Source organism: Cydia pomonella, unplaced genomic scaffold, assembly GCF_033807575.1.
Source record: "Cydia pomonella isolate Wapato2018A unplaced genomic scaffold, ilCydPomo1 PGA_scaffold_156, whole genome shotgun sequence".
In the NCBI taxonomy this organism is placed as follows: Eukaryota; Metazoa; Arthropoda; class Insecta; order Lepidoptera; family Tortricidae; genus Cydia; species Cydia pomonella.
The window spans coordinates 205,059-225,118 of record NW_026907799.1 but is presented as its reverse complement, the minus strand read 5'-3'; the positions used below and the strand labels follow the sequence as shown (position 1 = coordinate 225,118).

Here is a 20,060-nt window from a genome sequence, read left to right as displayed (position 1 = left end):
CGGTTAAATCGGTGTCGCGGATTAAGGATAGAGGCAAACAACAGGCGATCTTATCGTTAAAAAGCAATTTGTATCAGGCAACCTTTCTATTAGGTACCTTGTTTTCTTACAATACAATATGTATCTTTCTTCAGTGTAATCATAAAACGCTAAAACATTAGTTAAATCATGACCGACGCTCATTAGTCAGAGCAATTCGTGCGTAATTTGACATTGAGTAGCGAAGCTTTTAGGCTGATTGATAATGTCAGACAGATGCTGTTCAGGCAAGGCCTACCTGTTTGGGTTTGGTGTGTTTATTTATATTTGCTAAACAATAATTGAGTACCTTACTTACACTGAACTAGCTATTCACAGTTTGTCTTACTCTGTCATTTTGTTTTTTGTATTTGAAAGAAAGAAACAAATTGAGGCTTGTAAGCACTAGTGGTCTACCGGTAAGAGCGTGCGACTTGCAATCCGGAGGTCGCGGGTTCAAACCCCGGCTCGTACCAACGAGTTTTTTTTTCGGTGCTTATTTGTACGAAATATCATTTACCAGTCGCTTTTCGGTGAAGGAAAACATCGTGAGGAAACCGAACTAATCCCAACAAGGCCTAGTTTTACCCTCTGGGTTGGAAGCTCCGATGGCAGTCGCTTTCGTAAAAACTAGGCCCACGCCAAATCTTGGGATTAGTGGTCAAGCGGCTCCAGGCTCCCATGAGCCGTGGCAATATGCCCGGACAACACGAGGAACAAGAAGAATGGCTTTGCAATGAAAAGCGCCGCTTGATTCGGTTCGAAATGACTTCGTTTCAGTGCAGATTTTCGTATTCCTGGTTGATCTTCAACTCGCTCCTCCTTTAATAGTTTTTCATAAATATGTTCTATCAACCTATATGTAAAGGTTAAACTTACTTTGAATATTATTTAAGTTATAACATTTTTCATCCTTAGTTTGTGATTCTGATTTGTACACTCATATTACGTTTATACGTTTGATTTTCTTCTTTTATTTATTTATTAAATTATTTGAACTTTATTGCACAAAATAGAATAAAAATACAAATGGCAGACTTAATGCCTGGTTCAACCATAGGGCTAAACAGAAATGTAAAAATGAGGCAAGATCTTTTCGTAAGTGAATTTAATTTAAATCTTTATCATTAGAATCACAATAAACATCTAATGGGCGGCGTGCATATCAACATAATTTTATTTTATTTTATTTTTAGACAGTCTAATGAAATTTGAATTATTAACACCATGAGACAACCACAAATATAAACAATTTACATGTAAACCCCCCTAATAAGTTGCAAACGTACAGCCTGTACCTAAGAAAGGTAGTCGTGCTGACCCGTCTAATTATCGGCCTATCGCGATCACCTCCATACTCTGCAAGATTATGGAGCGTGTACTGAACACCAAACTCCTGGCATATCTCGAAGGTAACGATCTCCTCAGTGATCGGCAATACGGCTTTCGCCGGAACCGGTCAACTGGGGACCTTCTGATTTATGCCACCCACCTATGGGGCGAGGCCATCGAGAGACAGGGTGAGGCTATCGCCGTGTCCCTTGATATTTCCAAGGCCTTTGACAGAGTCTGGCACGACAGCCTAATAAGTAAGCTCTCCGCGTATGGGATCTCGTCTGGCCTGCGCTCCTGGATCACTGACTTCCTGAGGGGCCGATCTATTCGAGTTGTCCTAGACGGATGCTCGTCTGATCTTTTGGCTATTAATGCCGGGGTACCTCAGGGCTCAGTCCTCTCCGCAACCCTTTTTCTGCTGCACATCAACGATCTGCTCAAGCCCGGCATCTTTGGGTACGCAGATGACAGCACAGTTACGGAGAGATACCTCTCTGACGCGAGGGCCAGTGAAGGTGACACCAAGATCCTCAGGGAGACCATGGTGGAACGTTTGAATCTGTCCTTGAACGCCGTGGCCGAATGGGGCGAAGCCAACTTGGTCGGATTCAACGCCACCAAAACACAGGCGTGTCTTTTCACCGCAAAACGGAGCCAGTTCACCTTGGCTCCCACTTTCCGAAATGTGTCCCTTCCCGTGACTAACACTTTAGAGCTTCTTGGTCTAAGTTTAAAATCGAACTTAAACTTCGGGTTGACTATTGAGTCCAGGGCTAAAACTGCTGCCAAAAAACTTGGTGTCCTATTTAAGGTGAGGCGGTATTTCACGCCGAAACAGCTTCTCTCCCTATACCAAGCACAGGTCCGCTCGAGCATGGAATACTGCTGCCACCTATGGGACGGTTCCGCCAAATATCAGCTGGCGGCCCTGGACTCGATAGAGCGCCGGGCTCATAGACTTTTTGGCGATGACCCATCAATCAAGTCAAAATTACAGAGCCTTGAGCATCGCCGTCGAGTCGCTAGCCTATCGGTGTTCTATCGGATACATTTCGGGGAGTGTGCACAGGAACTGCACGATCTGATCCCACCTTCCTCTTTCCATCATCGGACGTCCAGGCGTGGGGAGCGAATGCACCCGTTCGTGGTACACATTCCATTTGTTCGCACTAAACGGTTTGCCTCCTCTTTTTTGTTACGGACGGCTAAAGAATGGAATGCGCTCCCGCCCTCTGTATTCCCTGATAAATATGACCTCGGTCTCTTTAAAGCAAGAGTGAATAGGCTACTACTGAATCGGTGAGCTCCATCTTAGGCCCTGTCTTCACTTTCCATCAGGTGTGACTAGAGCCAATCGCTGATCAGTTTATAAAAAAAAAAAAAAAAAAGTGGTATAATCGTAAATATTCTAGGAAATTATTTTCCCCTTACTAATATGTAAGGGGGTCACCCTATTGTAGGTGGTGACGAACCCTCACTTCGATATTTGTTATGGTGTTGTAAACCATAGCAACCTGCCATCATGACAATAATTATTATTGGTTGTTACTTTAATTATTTAAAGACTATATAGGATGGGGTGCGGAACTTTCTTGCAATGCAAATCGGGAGTTATTGAGACTCAGTATTTTATTATTATTCCGACATCGGGTTTTAGATGGCCAAATTTAATGAAAGGGTGGGGAGTCCTATAACAAAAAACTCAGATATCGATACTTCTTCCATATACTTCTTTTGATCGCTCGAACTTTATTTTTGTAACATATTTTTGAGAATTTTGGAGACTTAATAAAGCTTACACAAACCGATTATAAATTACTGCTATTTAATGATATGAGTACCAAGTTTCAAATATTATTTTAAAGTAAAGAAGAAAAGAGTTGAGTTATTATACTTTATTTATAATTTAGACAAGATTATATTTATTATTTAAGGAATATTTAAATGTAGGTACCTATTACAAGATTGTTTTAAAAAGCTTAACATGTTTACATCATGCAGTCTATTAGACTAAATAAATATATAAATTTAAAAATAGCCACACAAACAATATACAATTTATGGAAAAATAGCTAAAAAACTACAAAATAACTTAAACTAATCAACTTAACTTAACAAAATAACTACTTAAATCTATGATGTGGCAAATATTCATAAATTAGTGAAAAGAACGACAGTCAAGATGAAAAATGTACTTACATTTGATGTGTGTTTTATTAGTAACATATGTGACATTATCTATGAAAAGGGACCATATTGTCGGTGGCACTTAAGTCATTATCAACGACGCTCCCATAGTATAAACAACGCCGCGCTACGCAGTGCGGCGTAAGCGCCATCGACAATAAGGTCCCTTTTCATAGATGATGTCATATATTACGTATTAGATTGTAAAAAACATATGAACAATATTGGTAGTTAATACCAAGGTTCCTTACAAAAATAACTGGACAAGTAATGATGCTTCATTCGATTTTGTATTGGAACATATTATTATGTTGTTCACTCAAGCAAATTGGTTCATTATTTCGACGATTGTTCCTAATCACTTTCGTGAACACGTTTTTGCAGAAGTAGGGCAAATCTTAGCTATTCGGTGATACGTCGGTAAAAGTCAGTTTTATTGTCATTTAGCCGAGTTGCCCCGTAATTTTATTGCCTAAAGAAGATAGATACCTCAAGCTACGAGAGTTCTTGTCCTATGTCTGTCTTCTCAGCTGCAATTTTTTTTTTATATGCCGCTCTTCCCCACATTGACCGTACTTATAATTAAGGTCCATTCTACTTTGTATAATCTAACTAATAATGTGTCTAAGTAATCGTTTGTTTGTTCCAGCAAGGCATCGGAGTGGAGCTGGTGCGCGCGTTGGACAGCAACCCGCCCAACGTATCCAACGTGTTCTGCGAGTGCGACTCTAAGGACGACGTGGTAAGTGTTGCCTTCCTCACATGTAGTCTGTCTCTCTCGGAGTGAAGCTGGTGCGCGCGCTGGACAGCAACCCGCCCAACGTGTCCAACGTGTTCCGCGAGTGCGACTCTAAGGACGACGTGGTAAGTGTTGCCTTCCTCACATGTAGTCTGTCTTTTTCATCAGAGTGGAGCTGGACGCCTGGATAGCAACCCGCCCAACGTGAAGACTTAAGGGGCCTACTGATTACCAGTCCGCGTGCAGTCTCTGACCTTATCGGGCGGCTTGCCGTCCCTGGCCAATAAGTGTCAATAACGTCCACACACATAAGCGATTATTGCCTGCCGGCAGTGGCCTGCTGCCACCTCTGTGACTACAGATTAGCAGTTGAGAGTCGATATTTTTTCGCCTAACGGCAACGGTCTAAGTCTAATGTAAGATTGACAGGGCCCTATAAATTGACGGACTGGTAATTAGTGGGCCCCTTTAGCGTTGTCCGACACTAACAACTTTTTCTTGTAACTTGTTAATACCGTTGGCTACGCCAAATATTTCCAAATCCCTATGGGTTATACTCTATACTACAAACCAAACCACACAAACATCGACTCATTTCGATTCCTTACCATAAGGCGATCCGTCCGCCTGTTTGCCTCCTACATCTTTAAATATAATAATTCCTCACTATTGCTTGTCCAGCCTACCACAAGCATCGAAAATCTAAGCATATAATACATTCCTTGTAAGTATACAATTATAATTGACCTAGATTAATCAATTAATGTAAATAATTGTATATATATCCTGCATAATTGTATTCTGCATGTAGATATGAGTATTTAACGGAAATAAAATCTGAATCTGAAGCTTCGGCTATTTGCCTCTCTGTCACTTTAGCAAATTCGAGCTACGTAGCGAGCGAGATATGTAGACAGACTAGGAAGATAGACAAAACTTAGATATTTGCGGTTATAGCCTTTCGTTCGCGTAGTAGTTGTCAAACTGACTCAAACCTACTAGGTACTTGTATAAATTGGACCCGGGTATGTCCTTAAACTACGGCCAAAAGAGAGGTATGGGCATTGTGAATGTCATCTCGCCTTGTGTGGTAGGGCACAGCACAGCAGATGTCATTCCAGATCTAGAGCAGAGCCCAACTGGGGAAGTACCTCCACCTTACAGAAAACCGCAGCCAAATAACACTTGACCCTACTCATAGTGTTGTGTTCCTGCCGGTGAGTAAGGTTGCCAGAGCTCAACGAGGGGGGTGGGGTTAGGGTCGGCAACGCGCATGTAACGCCTCTGGAGTTGCAGGTGTACATAGGCTACGGAGACTGCTTACCATCCGGCAGGCCGTATGCTTGTTTGCCACCGACGTAGTATAAAAAAAAAAACAATATGAAGGAAGTGATAAGTTTTATAGATAAATAGATGAAGTGAAGTTTAAGTAGGTACCTACCATTGATTTTAATTTGAACGAGTGCCCTATTCCGCCGCAATCCTATTTGAGCGGAACAGACAATTGGGTAATTGGAGTTAGCATTAATGGGCAAACAAATTGACGTAGAATTGTACGGACGATAAACAAAAAGGAAGCCAAATAAAACCTCTCTTATAGATTAGTGAAAGTTTCGAATTTGTAATGTTGCATATTGTTTGCCACATACGTACACCTAAATAACAAAGTAACAATATAATTAGATCTTTCCAGTCGGTATTATTTACTTTTTATATAGCCGTATGAATCTAAAACTTTACTTGTATATTTTTTACCTTTAACATCGATGAAAATACATTAGAAATAGCTAAATACCTAAAAGTTCCACCACATAAGTTCAATGCCCATTTTATAATATTTTTTTTAAAGCCCAAAAATAAAATTTATTTAAATTAATCCGATCGTAACCGTCGCGCCGCCTTTTCGGCCTATTAAAAAAAAGAAGTAGTAGTACGTAGGGGACACCCGGGTTTGAACCGGGGACCTATCGATCTGCAGTCGATTGCTCTACCACTGAGCTATATTATTTTCCCCACTTGCGTTGTCTCCTGAAAATATAGTGTAAGTGTACATTTGCTACGACCACGAAAATGTTTTGAGTTGCATATTGCAAAAAAACTTTTTCTTAGGGGACACCCGGATTTGAACCGGGGACCTATCGATCTGCAGTCGATTGCTCTACCACTGAGCTATATCCCCACTTGCTAATACTCTTGAAAATAAAGTAAAGTTAATAAATATTTGCTACAATAATGAAAATTATTTGAATTACCTACTGCACTAAAAAAAATACTATATAGGGGACACCCGGATTTGAACCGGGGACCTATCGATCTGCAGTCGATTGCTCTACCACTGAGCTATATCCCCACATAGCGTTCATATTGAAAAATACGACTATATTCTAAATAACAAAAGGCTATCGTAGGCACGTAGGCGGATGACATTCCTATAACGCATATCAAAGTGAAACCTCTTTTCTAAATTTAAACCTAAATACTGTGCAACACGGTTTATTATTGAATTTTATCAACGAGCAAAATACGATGTATTCGAAGTTTGGTTCGTTAGTTTTCTATCTGCCCATATTACGTTGAACTTTGACAGTGATCGTTAGGTAGAAAGCGTTTGAAAATGGAAGGGTCACGTCGGGCTGGTTAATGATAATATATTTTTTAAACATTGCGTAAAAACAAGTAATAAGTGCATGCTATTTGAGTGCCTTCGATCGAATACCTACAATGCTGATATCAAAAGGTAAATTAAATTACTGTTTGTATAGGTATGGAAAAAAAAATTTCGATTTCATTCTAAAATTACAAATACCCGCCGTTTTATCAAAACGATCATCTGGTCTGTTCTGTGGAAGTTGCTCAAGACAAATCCTGAAGTACCTACTACATCAATTCCTCTCCTTTAGTGCTGGTTGGCTTAAAAACATTATCTGATTTTGACGATATTATAAGATAGATAGATAATATTATAAGATTTTATTTTGTGCTGTAATGGATTTACGAGTATAGGTCAAGTAAACAAAGCAATATAGTTTATGTTTGAAATTCTCACTCACTTCGTTCGTTTCTTAAACCTACACTTGTGTTTTAATGGCTTTCATTATGTAGCAGTCACATAAACTACTATTAAATATAATGGGTAGAAAAAATAACAGAACCCTAACATAAGACCTCTGTTTGTTTGTTTGTGTTGTTTGTTTACCTCTTCTTTATGTGTTGTATTATTTGTACTGTTTCTGTATTGAGGTGTGCAATAAAGTATATTTGTATTGTATTGTATAAGATAATAAAATAAATAGCACAATCAACTCGTACCTGTCGTTCCCGGTGCCGTGTCGTTCCCATGTTACTTTTTTAATTCTACGTTGGTGGCAAACAAGCATATAGCCCGCCTGATGGTAAGCGGTCACCGTTGCCTATGGACGGTTGCAACTCCAGAGGTGTTATATGATCTGGCAATCTTACTCGTCGGCAGGAACTCAACACTATGAGTAGTGTCTAGTGTTATTTGGTTGCGGTTTTCTGTAAGGTGGAGTGGAGGTGCTTCCCCAGTTGGGCTCTGGGCTAGATCCTGGAATGACATTCGCTGTTGTGTGCCCTACCACTCTAAGCGAGATGAAGTTCACAGTGGTGCCCATACCTTTCTTTTTGACGTAGTTTAAGGACATACCCAGGTCCAGCTCCAGGTCCCGGGTACCCGGAGGTCAGCTTATTGCATCTTCAAGCTATTGTACCGATTTACTAATAGCTGTACGGTGATAAAGAAAAGTCTTTCGGGTTTCCTAAGGCTTAAGGGTTTCCTAAGGGTTCTAAAGACGAAATACTTTCAGCTAGCAATGATGATGTTAACATGAATGTAAATGTTGCAGACCATCACGTGTGACTGCGAGGCAACACCGGCCTTCCAGCTCAAAGCCTTCAGCCAACGAGGGGAGAAGGTGGAGGTGTCGCACTATCGAGTTAATGTTAACAGGTAAGATGTTTCAAACGATGCGAGCTGCTTTCTACCCACCCGCCGTCGGAAGAAGAAAAAAATAGAAAACAAATTTATTCAGGATGCTTACTACGCAGACTTTTGTTAAATAAAACATTTAATAAACGTCACTATAAGGTCTCCCCTCAGCTTTATTTCAAGTTACCTTGTAGGCATCTTATTGTCGCTGGTCTTCCGTGGAGACCTGTCCTAGTGATCGCTTGAGCATATAAACTTAAGTGACATTGCTTAAATCAAATCGAAATCAGAATAAGAATCACAATTACCTAAATATTATTTCAGTTAGACCTATTATATATCATGTAAGGCTTATTTAATACTTAAGTACCTGGGCGACCGAGCTTTGCTCGGTTATAACTATTTATTGTAATATGGTGGTGTATAGGTGATAATCTTAACTACATTTTTTTACTAAATTAAACTTGTCTAAAACAATAAAAATTAAAAAAATATATATAAACTTGAACATATAAAAAAAAAAAGTTAGTCACCGGGCGAGATTCGAACCCGTAACACTCGTTTAGCAGTCCGCGTCTTAACACACTGGACCAGACGGACAGTGGCCGGCAACACGAAATTAGCGACCATATTCTGCGTCGAAAGAAAAACGCATGAAAACTCGAAAACACGCGTTTTCCCAAACATAAGACTAATCTAGATAGATTGTATACCCCCAAAAACCCCCATATACCAAATTTCAGCGAAATCGTTAGAGCCGTTTCCGAGATCACAGAAATATATATATATATATATATACAAGAATTGCTCGTTTAAAGGTATAAGATAATTACATACGCGTGAGAGTTAAGAAAGGGCGTTAATCCACACAACCTGAAACTATAATGGTCGGGCAATTTCGGATACAAATGTATTTCCTCTTACAAACGCTTTGGCTGTGGATTGAACTCCATACCATTTACTGGAGCGACTACTGCATACCTATAAAGGTTGTTCCCTTAAATACATCAAGTTCGTTCGATAGTATATACATACTTGTGTTTCCAGTCTGTGAATAAAGAATAGCAGTTAAGCACAACTTTTAACTTCCAGGTTCCGTGCTCGCCTCAACGTAGTCTGCATAACAGAAAAGTTGACGGGAGAACTACGATGCGACGGTTGGCCAGAGGTCAAAGTGGCGCTGGCCGCCGTGGGACCACTGAAGACGTCCTCCAATGAGGCAAACCTACAGCAACTTGTCAGGTAAGTTAAAATCGTAGTAAGGGGTAGAGAGTCATGGAATGCACCATGCCCGGTATCAAGCTTTCAGACCGATAAGGAATGTCGAGATCCGATGCCACACCAAGGTGTAAGACGCGGGATACGTCTAACTAAACAAAAGTTAAGTTGGGCGGGACATGTTTTCAGACAGAGTGATGGCAGGTGGACCAAAATGTTGACGGAATGATGGCCGCTTTAGGAAGAAAGGACGAAGATGGACGCCGCGGACGACATTTGGAAGATTGCGGGTCACTTCTGGATGAGATTAGCTTAGGACCGGAGAAGTGGCGTACCGAGGCCTATGCTCGGCAGTGGGCGATAAATTCATAAATGGCTAGTATGATGATGATGATGAGGGAGAACTACTTTGAGACTGCTGGCCAGATGTGTTCGTCAAGCTAAAGTATTACTTCATCGCGTGTAAACTTTCCTAAGAATATTCTCAATCCAAAGTAATATCGGGAAAGATGAAATCATATGCAACCTAAGTCATTCAATAAGGGCTTCTTTATGTCAATGGATAAATCAAATAGCTCTCGCGCTGACAATGCCAGGTGACTAGGAGTACTCGTATTATCACATCATTAATCTTTGTGGCAAGCAAGTGGCAAGTCATAAACGCGGCAATCAATCTGCCTGGTCACCGAGTGATATGCATTGAGTTTATATTACTACAGAGACGCCACACGAAACAATGAAACTGTCGAAGTCGCAACCTGTACTACGCGACCAAAACTTCGTAAGCGCCGTAAACTTCATGGCGCTTACTCGTTTAGGTCGTGAGATTCACGCCTCGCTTCAATGGTTTATTGTCAATAAAACAACTCATGGCGCAAAATACTAGTTTTCTGTGCCGGTTCTACGAGTAAAACTAAAAGGCCTAAAATAGAGATGATGTGTGATGTCAAGTTACAAGAATAACTTTCTGTTTACAGCGACATCGTGGTGAATGCGCTGCGAAGCACGCAGCTATCGTTTAATTTATCCCACTACCCCACGTGTCCGAGGCTGCGAAGACACTTTGACACGTCGCCGCGGTTGCCCCTCCACTATGATTCCATGGTGAGTAGAATAATATAGTCAATGATACAGTCACTAATACCGTATATGATCTAACTCTCTAAGGCTGAGAAAATCGGCTTAAATCGGCAATAAAAGCTGTAAAGTTCTGAAGGGAAGCAAACCCGCTTGTCAGCCGCTCCACTCTTTCTCTCTTTGGTAATTATTATTCCCTCTGAAGGTGGGCATCCCTTGTATATTCCGTGCACTTTGCCCTGTTTAACATATCGGCTTCCGAGACATGCAGCACTCAATACCTTTCTTGATTAAATCCATCCTCTTTCCTTACTTCAACCTTCCCCTCCCTCTGGCCTCATTCAAAACATGTTCAGGAGGTCTCCTCTTTACCACTATCTTAAGGTTGACTCACGCTACACAGGGGCAGGGCCGGGCCGGAGCTTCCGGCGCTTCGTTTTCTATGGAAAGCATTACGTCATCACCGGAGCTCTGTAGTGGCCCGGTGCGGGCTCGGAGCGGAGACTAGCCGGTCATGCTATGAGCAAAAATCGGACTTCCCGGAGCCTCCGGGCCACCCGGTGACTCAATTCTTCCTTTCGGGTGATATTCCACTAGTCTAAGATCTTTGTCCAATGTGCATTGCGTCTCACTCTCTCATTAAGCAAAATGTCAGACGCAAATACACATTGGACCAAGATATTGGAAAGATGAAAAACCAGAATACCACCCTTCGCAATGTGCATGCTCGGATGTGTCGGTATATATTTGCCAAAATAAGAAGGTTACAAAACGTCATAAATTTGTTTGTTAAATATGGATGGTATAGCCAATACATTACTTGGTCGGGTTATATTTTACTCGGCGCAGAGAGAAGTTAATTAACAATGACTGTCAATCTATATATGAAACCTAATTTCTGTAAATAAAGCTACACAATTCTACATATTGCCCGTTTTGTGGAAAGCAATAAAAAAATAGTACTTATATTTATTTTAGTCACGCTGGCTCCACATTTTACTTGAGATAGTTGATAGCGCCAGACAAGTTGCCTAAGAATTTGTTACCAATTTTAATAGTTCCTAGATATTAACCAGTGTGTTAATTTTGTGGGCTTAAATGAAGTGGAATAAAAACTTGTTCAGAAGAAGCAGAGCTTTAAGAACTAAATACTGCCGTTTCGTACATATTGTTGGATTATCATATTATTGACAATGAAATACATTATATAATAAAAGAATAACGTACTATAAGTATATATAAGTCGTTACGTAGCCGCCTGTTGTCTGCCTCTACATTTAATCAATTGTTTGTTTTGTCTTTTCTTTTGTATCTTTTTACTGAGGTGTTCCAATAAAGAGTATTCTATCTCTACATCTATCTATCTATCTATCTACGCAAGGTTTATTACAAGCGACTTAGTTAAGTATTTATTTGACCTATATATATTTCCCGAACAACGCGGTATCCGTGAAGATTCAGTCTTTATTATTTACTTTTCCATGTTAGGTGTTACTACATGAAAGTCGCAACGGTCGCAACACGGGCGACTCGGATATATACGTCAAAATTATATAAGTTGCATAATGTCTTGATTTATTTTGTGAAATACGGAGGTGTTGCGGAAATGTAATTAAGTCGGATTATATTAAATGAGATATCTAGTAATGTTACTGCTTGTAAAAAATATTCCTTAATGAGCATGTAGGTTATAATTAATATAAATATACTATTTTTTTCTCATATTCCCACGTATTACTTTTCATTTCGTACGAAGTTATATATAATGAAATATCTCGTTAATAAATTTGTAGATTACGGGAAACCATTTCTTTTACTTAATTTAGAGTCCAACTGATCTTCTGTAAATCTGCCTGCAGAGAGTACGAACATCATATTTCAGTGCAGTTATTGAATTACTCATAAAGGTGCCTATATTTCATTTGCAATCTGTCGTTGGCGATATTATTGCTAACTGCTCGCGTACGATGCATTCTCCTGAAATAGATAGGCCATACATTTTTTCAGGCTGTAGAGAGTGTATTACTAGCATGTATTATAAACCTGAGAGTAACTTATGCATACTATGCCTTAAACAGTTTTTTGACAAGTTTTCACTATGGCATTGATGCATCAAGGCGTTTTGGTTACAGATGGTCTAACGCGAAACGCGAAAATCGAAATTTCGTTACCTATCTGCCTCTCTGTCTATCGAATATGCAAGAATGATGGAGGCAGAAACCACAATTTAGATTTTTCCATTTTGCGGTAGGCCCCGTGTGTGTTAGTAACGCCCTCTACGCAGAGTTTTGCGTAATATTCCCTATTTTATGCCTATTATTACTGTAACTACTGAAATAATACAATAATACTCGTCGTATGTTTTATTGTTCTTAAATTAATGATTAAGACGTGGAACGCATAATTTCGTCAGGGCGAATAGATGAACTAATGAAGTGTATTGTAGTATCGTAAGTGTCAGGATGTCAGGACGATGATAGCTATTTATAAGTTTTATAACGATATAAATAGCTATCATGGTCCTGACATCCTGACGCTTACTCCAAGTTTTAGTACCTTTTTTGTACTATTTGGTACATGATATCAAAAAAATTTTACCTCGCTAAAAATCGAGAAAAAATATTGAAAATAATGTGGTCAGCTATTCTGACGTCAGGTCGACAGGGCCAAGTCCAGCGGCGGCATCATGGTTCCATTTTTATCACTTGTCATTATGCCCGTCACTTTCGCACTTACATCCTTGTTAGAACGGGACAGGTATGGTGACAAATGATAAAGAGCCGACCATCTTAGCCTTACAGTTCTCCTAGCTGTAGGCGTTATATTGAATTCATCTTTTGGCAAAGATTTAGTACCTAATTTGTACCTTTCATGATGATTTATTTTACTTTGACTTACCAAAAAAAAAGCGGTGTGGCCACTCAATGTGAACCGGGCCTTCAATATAGTTCAACAGTTAATATTTTTGGCTAAAACAGTTATCTATTTCACGAGGGGTCCATAGTAGTTGTTTAACCAATACAAAAATGAGAAGTGGAAATCTTGAGCGTTTCGAGGGCTTTAATTTTTTTCTAACGAGTGAGACAACATTTTTTTTAGTACATATGGTGCTACTTTACCGCACTAGGGCGGTAATTAGCACTTTACGCGCCTATGTCGAAAATTTAAAGTGCCATATGTACTGTAAAACGTTGTATATGTGCGAATAGATAATTGGCAACTCGTTTCGATTTAAAACACTCCTTTCGGTCGTGTTTTAATTTACTGCCACTAGTTGTGAATTATTGAACTCGTTATGAATTAATGTATAATTACCACACCAACGCGAAAAAATACTTAAACTTCAAAATCATCACAAGTCGTCATCGTCGTTAATTTTACATTCCTAGGTGATAAAATATTTCAGAATTTGAACGAAATTACTTTGCAACTCTTGTGAATAAAATGTAACTTTCCCATCCGTTTTTAAAGAATAAAGAATGACGGCAATACATGCGAAAGACCGACTATGACTGTTATCCACCTAATCCCAGCGCCATGCTTAAAACAATCCAACATTTTGAGAATAATATGGTTAGTTATAATGTTTTTCCGCCTCTCATTTCTTGAAAATATAAGTAATTATGTTGAAACTCAGTAAGAGTTGCTGGAGAGATGCTATCTAGCAACCCTTACGGACTTGTACTCCCTATGTAGCTATTTTTTTAATACTCGTAAGTACAAATAAATGCAAAAAAGCAGTTACTTCTTTTACAGTGAAATATCCATTAACTATTATAACTTTTTAATATTTTGTGTTCTACGTTATATCGATATATGTGTACCAGAAGTCGATAAATGAGAACTCTCTATGACAGTTCAAGAATGCCACAATAATTCCGGTCTCTGTTAATAATAGTTGGCCACCTTATTGACGTGCATTTTTACATATCAAACAAATAGAATAAACATTTATTGAATTTATCCCCCTTAGACGTGGCTGCTACAGTCTTCAGGATTTTGTTTGCCGTGTGATCATCGCTTTCCGGTTGCAGCTTGGTGCCATCGAGGAACGTCCATGGTATATGAAAAAAGAAAAATGTTTATAATACTATTCTATAGAGGGCATATAATTACTACTAGTCTAATCCTTACAATTAATGATAGTTTTCAGTAGCTCATAATTGGGTAGTTTCTCCACTTGTATCCCCCCTGCAAAGAAACTTGTTTGCAGGCCCTCCTGGTCAGTTATCTGTGTAGCTTACTGTTAGGGTATATGCCTGTAGCTTGAACCTTAAAAAAATTAAAACATTTATAACAGGAGATACGATAAATACACCAATTATTTTACACTATTGAAAACTGCAACTAATTCGTTCGATACGTTTTGGAGATATTTGGGTACATTCATTTGTAAGTTCAAACATGCCTCCCATTACCCTACACCCTAAATTCATCCAACGAAATAAAATGTTCCGTAGGGTATACACGGTGGCCCACTTAGATCGTTACGAAGATCTGTTCCTAGGAATCATGCCATTGATTTTCATAACAAGAAAAACTGCATTCATACATTTGTAATATATAAAGACGGGCCAATACGAGTAACACCTGCTTTGTATCTATTGTTTTATTTTTGAAGATTCTATACCAATGTTATAATTATCACCTACTAAGTGTTGAAATTAACAAAATTAAAGCAATCTTAGTCAAAAAAGCATATTGTTATACTTTCTCTTTCACACATGTAAACTATTGGATGAAAAACAACAACCCATATGTAAGCCCATATAATACCTAAGCCCTAACTCGTAAAATACTTGTCAAGGAGAAGTTATATTCTGATCTTCATGAACACGTTCCATTTCAACAAATAGCACTGTTTAAATGCAAATATAAAAAGATACTATATGTAAAATATTTGAAGAGTTTTATCCATTCTTCCTGGAATCCATTATCAGAAATAGATCTTGACTAAAATGAAGCTTAAAAAATAACTTGCAGAACAATCGTAACGAAGAAGATATCGCCAAACGTGAAATACGCGTACACCTATATTAAAAAAAAATAACTTCCACTTAACATACCGCTGTTTCTTTGTACATATCTACTCGTACTAATCCTAATATACGAGTACGACCTCTGTTCATGGGCTCTGCTCGTTTGCCTCCTATATTTAAAAAAAGACTTCTACTTAACATAGCGCCATTTATATGTACATATCTACAAATCTTATGATACGACCTCTGTTCATGGGCTCTAATCGTTTGCCTCCTATATTTACAAAAATAACTTCTACTTAACATAACCCCATTTCATTGTACATCTCTACAAATCTTATGATACGAGCTCTGTTCGTGGGCTCTGCTCGTTTGCCTCTCATATTAAAAAAAATACTTCTACTTAACATAGCGCCATTCCTTTGTACATCTCTACAAATCTTATGATACGAGCTCTGTCCATGGGCTCTGCTGGTTTGCCTCTTATATTTTAAAAAATACTTCTACTTAACATAACGCCATTCCTTTGTACATCTCTACAAATCTTATGATACGAGCTCTGTTCATGGGCTCTGCTGGTTTGCCTCTTATATTTTAAAAAAATACTTCTACTGAACATAACGCCATTCCTTTGTACATCTCTACAAATCTTATGATACGAGCTCTGTTCATGGGCTCTGCTCGTTTGCCTCCTACATTAAAAAAAAATACTTCTACTTAACATAGCGCCATTTCTATGTACATATCTACAAATCTTATGATACGACCTCTGTTCATGGGCTCTATTCGTTTGCCTCCTATATTAAAAAAATACTTCTACTTAACATAGCGCCATTCCTTTGTACATCTCTACAAATCTTATGATACGAGCTCTGTTCATGGGCTCTGCTGGTTTGCCTCTTATATTTTAAAAAATACTTCTACTTAACATAACGCCATTCCTTTGTACATCTCTACAAATCTTCTGATACGAGCTCTGTTCATGGGCTCTGCTGGTTTGCCTCTTATATTTTAAAAAATACTTCTACTTAACATAACGCCATTCCTTTGTACATCTCTACAAATCTTCTGATACGAGCTCTGTTCATGGGCTTTGCTCGTTTGCCTCCTATATTTAAAAAATACTTCTACTTAACATAGCGCCATTCCTTTGTACATCTCTACAAATCTTATCATACGAGCTTTGTTCGTAGGCTCTGCTCATTTGCCTCCTATATTTAAAAAACTAAATTCTACTTAACATAGCGCCATTTCTTTGTACATCTCTACAAATCTTATGATACGAGTACGACCTCTGTTCATGGGCTCTGCTCGTTTGCCTACCATATTAAAAAAAAACTTCTACTTAACATACCGCTGTTTCTTTGTACATATCTACTTATCCTATGATAAGACCTCTGTTCATAAGCTCTGCTCATTTGCCTCCTATATTTAAAAAAATAAATTCCACTTAACATAGCGCCATTTCTATGTACACATCTACAAATCTTATGATACGACCTCTGTTCGTGGGCTCTGCTCGTTTGCTTCTTATATAAAAAAAATAACTTCCACTTAACATAGCGCCATTTCTTTGTAAATATCTACTTATCCTATGATAAGACCTCTGTTCATGGGCTCTGCTCGTTTGCCTCCTATATAAAAAAAATAACTTCTACTTAACATAGCGCCATTTCTATATACATCTCTACAAATCTTCTGATACGAGCTCTGTTCATGGGCTTTGCTCCTTTGCCTCCTATATTTAAAAAAATACTTCTACTTAACATAGCGCCATTTCTTTGTACATATCTAAAAATCTTATAATAAGACCTCTGTTCATGGGCTCTGCTCATTTGCCTCCTATATAAAAAAAATACATAGCGCCATTTCTATGTACATCTCTACAAATCTTATGATACGACCTCTGTTCATGGGCTCTATTCGTTTGCCTCCTATATTAAAAAAAAATACTTCTACTTAACATAGCGCCATTCCTTTGTACATCTCTACAAATCTTATCATACGAGCTCCGTTCGTAGGCTCTGCTCATTTGCCTCCTATATTTAAAAAACTAAATTCTACTTAACATAGCGCCATTTCTTTGTACATCTCTACAAATCTTATGATACGAGTACGACCTCTGTTCATGGGCTCTGCTCGTTTGCGTACCATATAAAAAAAACTTCTACTTAACATACCGCTGTTTCTTTGTACATACTTATCCTATGATAAGACCTCTGTTCATAAGCTCTGCTCATTTGCCTCCTATATTAAAAAAAATAAATTCCACTTAACATAGCGCCATTTTATGTACATATCTACAAATCTTATGATACGACCTCTGTTCGTGGGCTCTGCTCGTTTGCCTCCTATATAAAAAAATAACTTCCACTTAACATAGCGCCATTTCTTTGTAAATATCTACTTATCCTATGATAAGACCTCTGTTCATGGGCTCTGCTCGTTTGCCTCCTATATAAAAAAAATAACTTCTACTTAACATAGCGCCATTTCTATGTACATCTCTACAAATCTTCTGATACGAGCTCTGTTCATGGGCTTTGCTCCTTTGCCTCCTATATTTAAAAAAATACTTCTACTTAACATAGCGCCATTTCTTTGTACATATCTAAAAATCTTATGATAAGACCTCTGTTCATGGGCTCTGCTCATTTGCCTCCTATATAAAAAAAAAATACATAGCGCCATTTCTATGTACATCTCTACAAATCTTATGATACGACCTCTGTTCGTGGGCTCTGCTCGTTTGCTCCTACATTCAAAAAAATTACTTCTACTTAACGTAGCACCATTTCTTTGTACATCTCTACAAATCTTATGATACGACCTCTGTTCATGAGTTCTGCTCGTTTGGTTCCTACATTAAAAAAAATAACTCCGACTTAACATAGCGCTGTTTCTTTGTACATGTCTACTAATTCTATGATAGGAGTACGACCTCTGTTCATGGGCTCTGCTCGTATGCCTACTATATAAAAAAAAACTTGTATTTAACATACCGCTGCTTCTTTGTACATATCTACTTATCCTATGATACGACGTCTGTTCATGGGCTCTGCTCATTTGCCTCCTATATAAAAAAAAATACATAGCGCCATTTCTATGTACATCTCTACAAATCTTATGATACGACCTCTGTTCGTGGGCTCTGCTCGTTTGCTCCTACATTCAAAAAAATTACTTCTACTTAACGTAGCACCATTTCTTTGTACATCTCTACAAATCTTATGATACGACCTCTGTTCATGAGTTCTGCTCGTTTGGTTCCTACATTAAAAAAAATAACTCCGACTTAACATAGCGCTGTTTCTTTGTACATGTCTACTAATTCTATGATAGGAGTACGACCTCTGTTCATGGGCTCTGCTCGTATGCCTACTATATAAAAAAAAACTTGTATTTAACATACCGCTGCTTCTTTGTACATATCTACTTATCCTATGATACGACGTCTGTTCATGGGCTCTGCTCATTTGCCTCCTATATTTAAATAATACCGGACAAATGTGAGTCGGACTCGCCCATCTAGTGTGCCGTAGTTTTTAGTATTTGTTGTTATAGCGGCTACAGTAATACATCATCTGTGAAAATTTCAACTAACTATCACGGTTCATGAGATACAGCCCTGGTGACAGACGGATAGACGTACGGACAGCGGAGTCTTAGTAATAGGCTCCCGTTTTACCTTTGGGTACGGAACCCTAAAAAGTAACTTCTACTTATCATAGCGCTCTTTTTGGATATACTGTATAGTAATATTGAATTTACTTCTCTTCTGACCTATTTCGGTATTACCTTTTACGCACTTAGTACTTACATACATATTAGGGTTATACAACTCTTATTTCTAGAATCAAAAAATCAACATACAAATAAACCTACGTAATATACACGTATGTTAAAAACATAATCCTCGAAACTCGAAAGCTCCTCATTTTATAAATGCAATGCAAATAAAACGGATTAAACTTAATCATGAAGTCACGATCAAGTATCATTTAATAAGGGGCGTTTCGTGCGTAGATAACGATTGTCAGATTTGACTCTCATTTTGGCAGTATTTTCTTGAGCTTTACGCAGTTGATTGAGGAAGCTGCCATACAAGACAAAAGCATTTTGAAAGCGACGTTCTCATAGAACACCCCATCTATCCGCCTATCTATCATAATTTATTTATACCTTTATTTCAGGCAACTAGCGGCCCATAAATAAATACCTGAAGATTAGCATACACAGTATAAAAATATATTTTATGACTAAATACTACAAATCACATTATTTTACTGAGACATGAAACTATTTATCATAAGACATACCGTTTGAGACTGTCTACCCATTGTTTTTGTATATGACAGCTACACATCCTTTCAGCAGTGGCTTTTAGGAACTGCAAACTAATAATCTATGGCCCGCTGATTTTACCAGTGCAATCAGTCAACTTAGGGCAGCTTGTGGCGAGCTGTTGGGGAGTAACGACCTCACGTACCCGAGTGTTCCTAGGGAGTTCTGTCATTCGAAGGGGGGTGGGTGGGACAGGATTCTCTGCTTCTGGGTTGCC

At 38.5% G+C, this 20,060-nt stretch overlaps 3 non-coding genes and 1 pseudogene across 3 annotated transcripts; 1 reads left to right on the top strand and 3 right to left on the bottom strand.

Annotated features, from left to right (window-relative positions):
* Positions 1-20,060, top strand: part of LOC133533332 (uncharacterized) — a 68,288-nt pseudogene that overhangs the window by 22,950 nt on the left and 25,278 nt on the right.
* Positions 6,216-6,293, bottom strand: Trnac-gca (transfer RNA cysteine (anticodon GCA)). Its single transcript has one exon. It is a non-coding gene; the product is annotated as a tRNA-Cys (tRNA).
* Trnac-gca (transfer RNA cysteine (anticodon GCA)) lies at positions 6,387-6,458 on the bottom strand. The gene has a single exon. It is a non-coding gene; the product is annotated as a tRNA-Cys (tRNA).
* Positions 6,558-6,629, bottom strand: Trnac-gca (transfer RNA cysteine (anticodon GCA)). Its single transcript has one exon. It is a non-coding gene; the product is annotated as a tRNA-Cys (tRNA).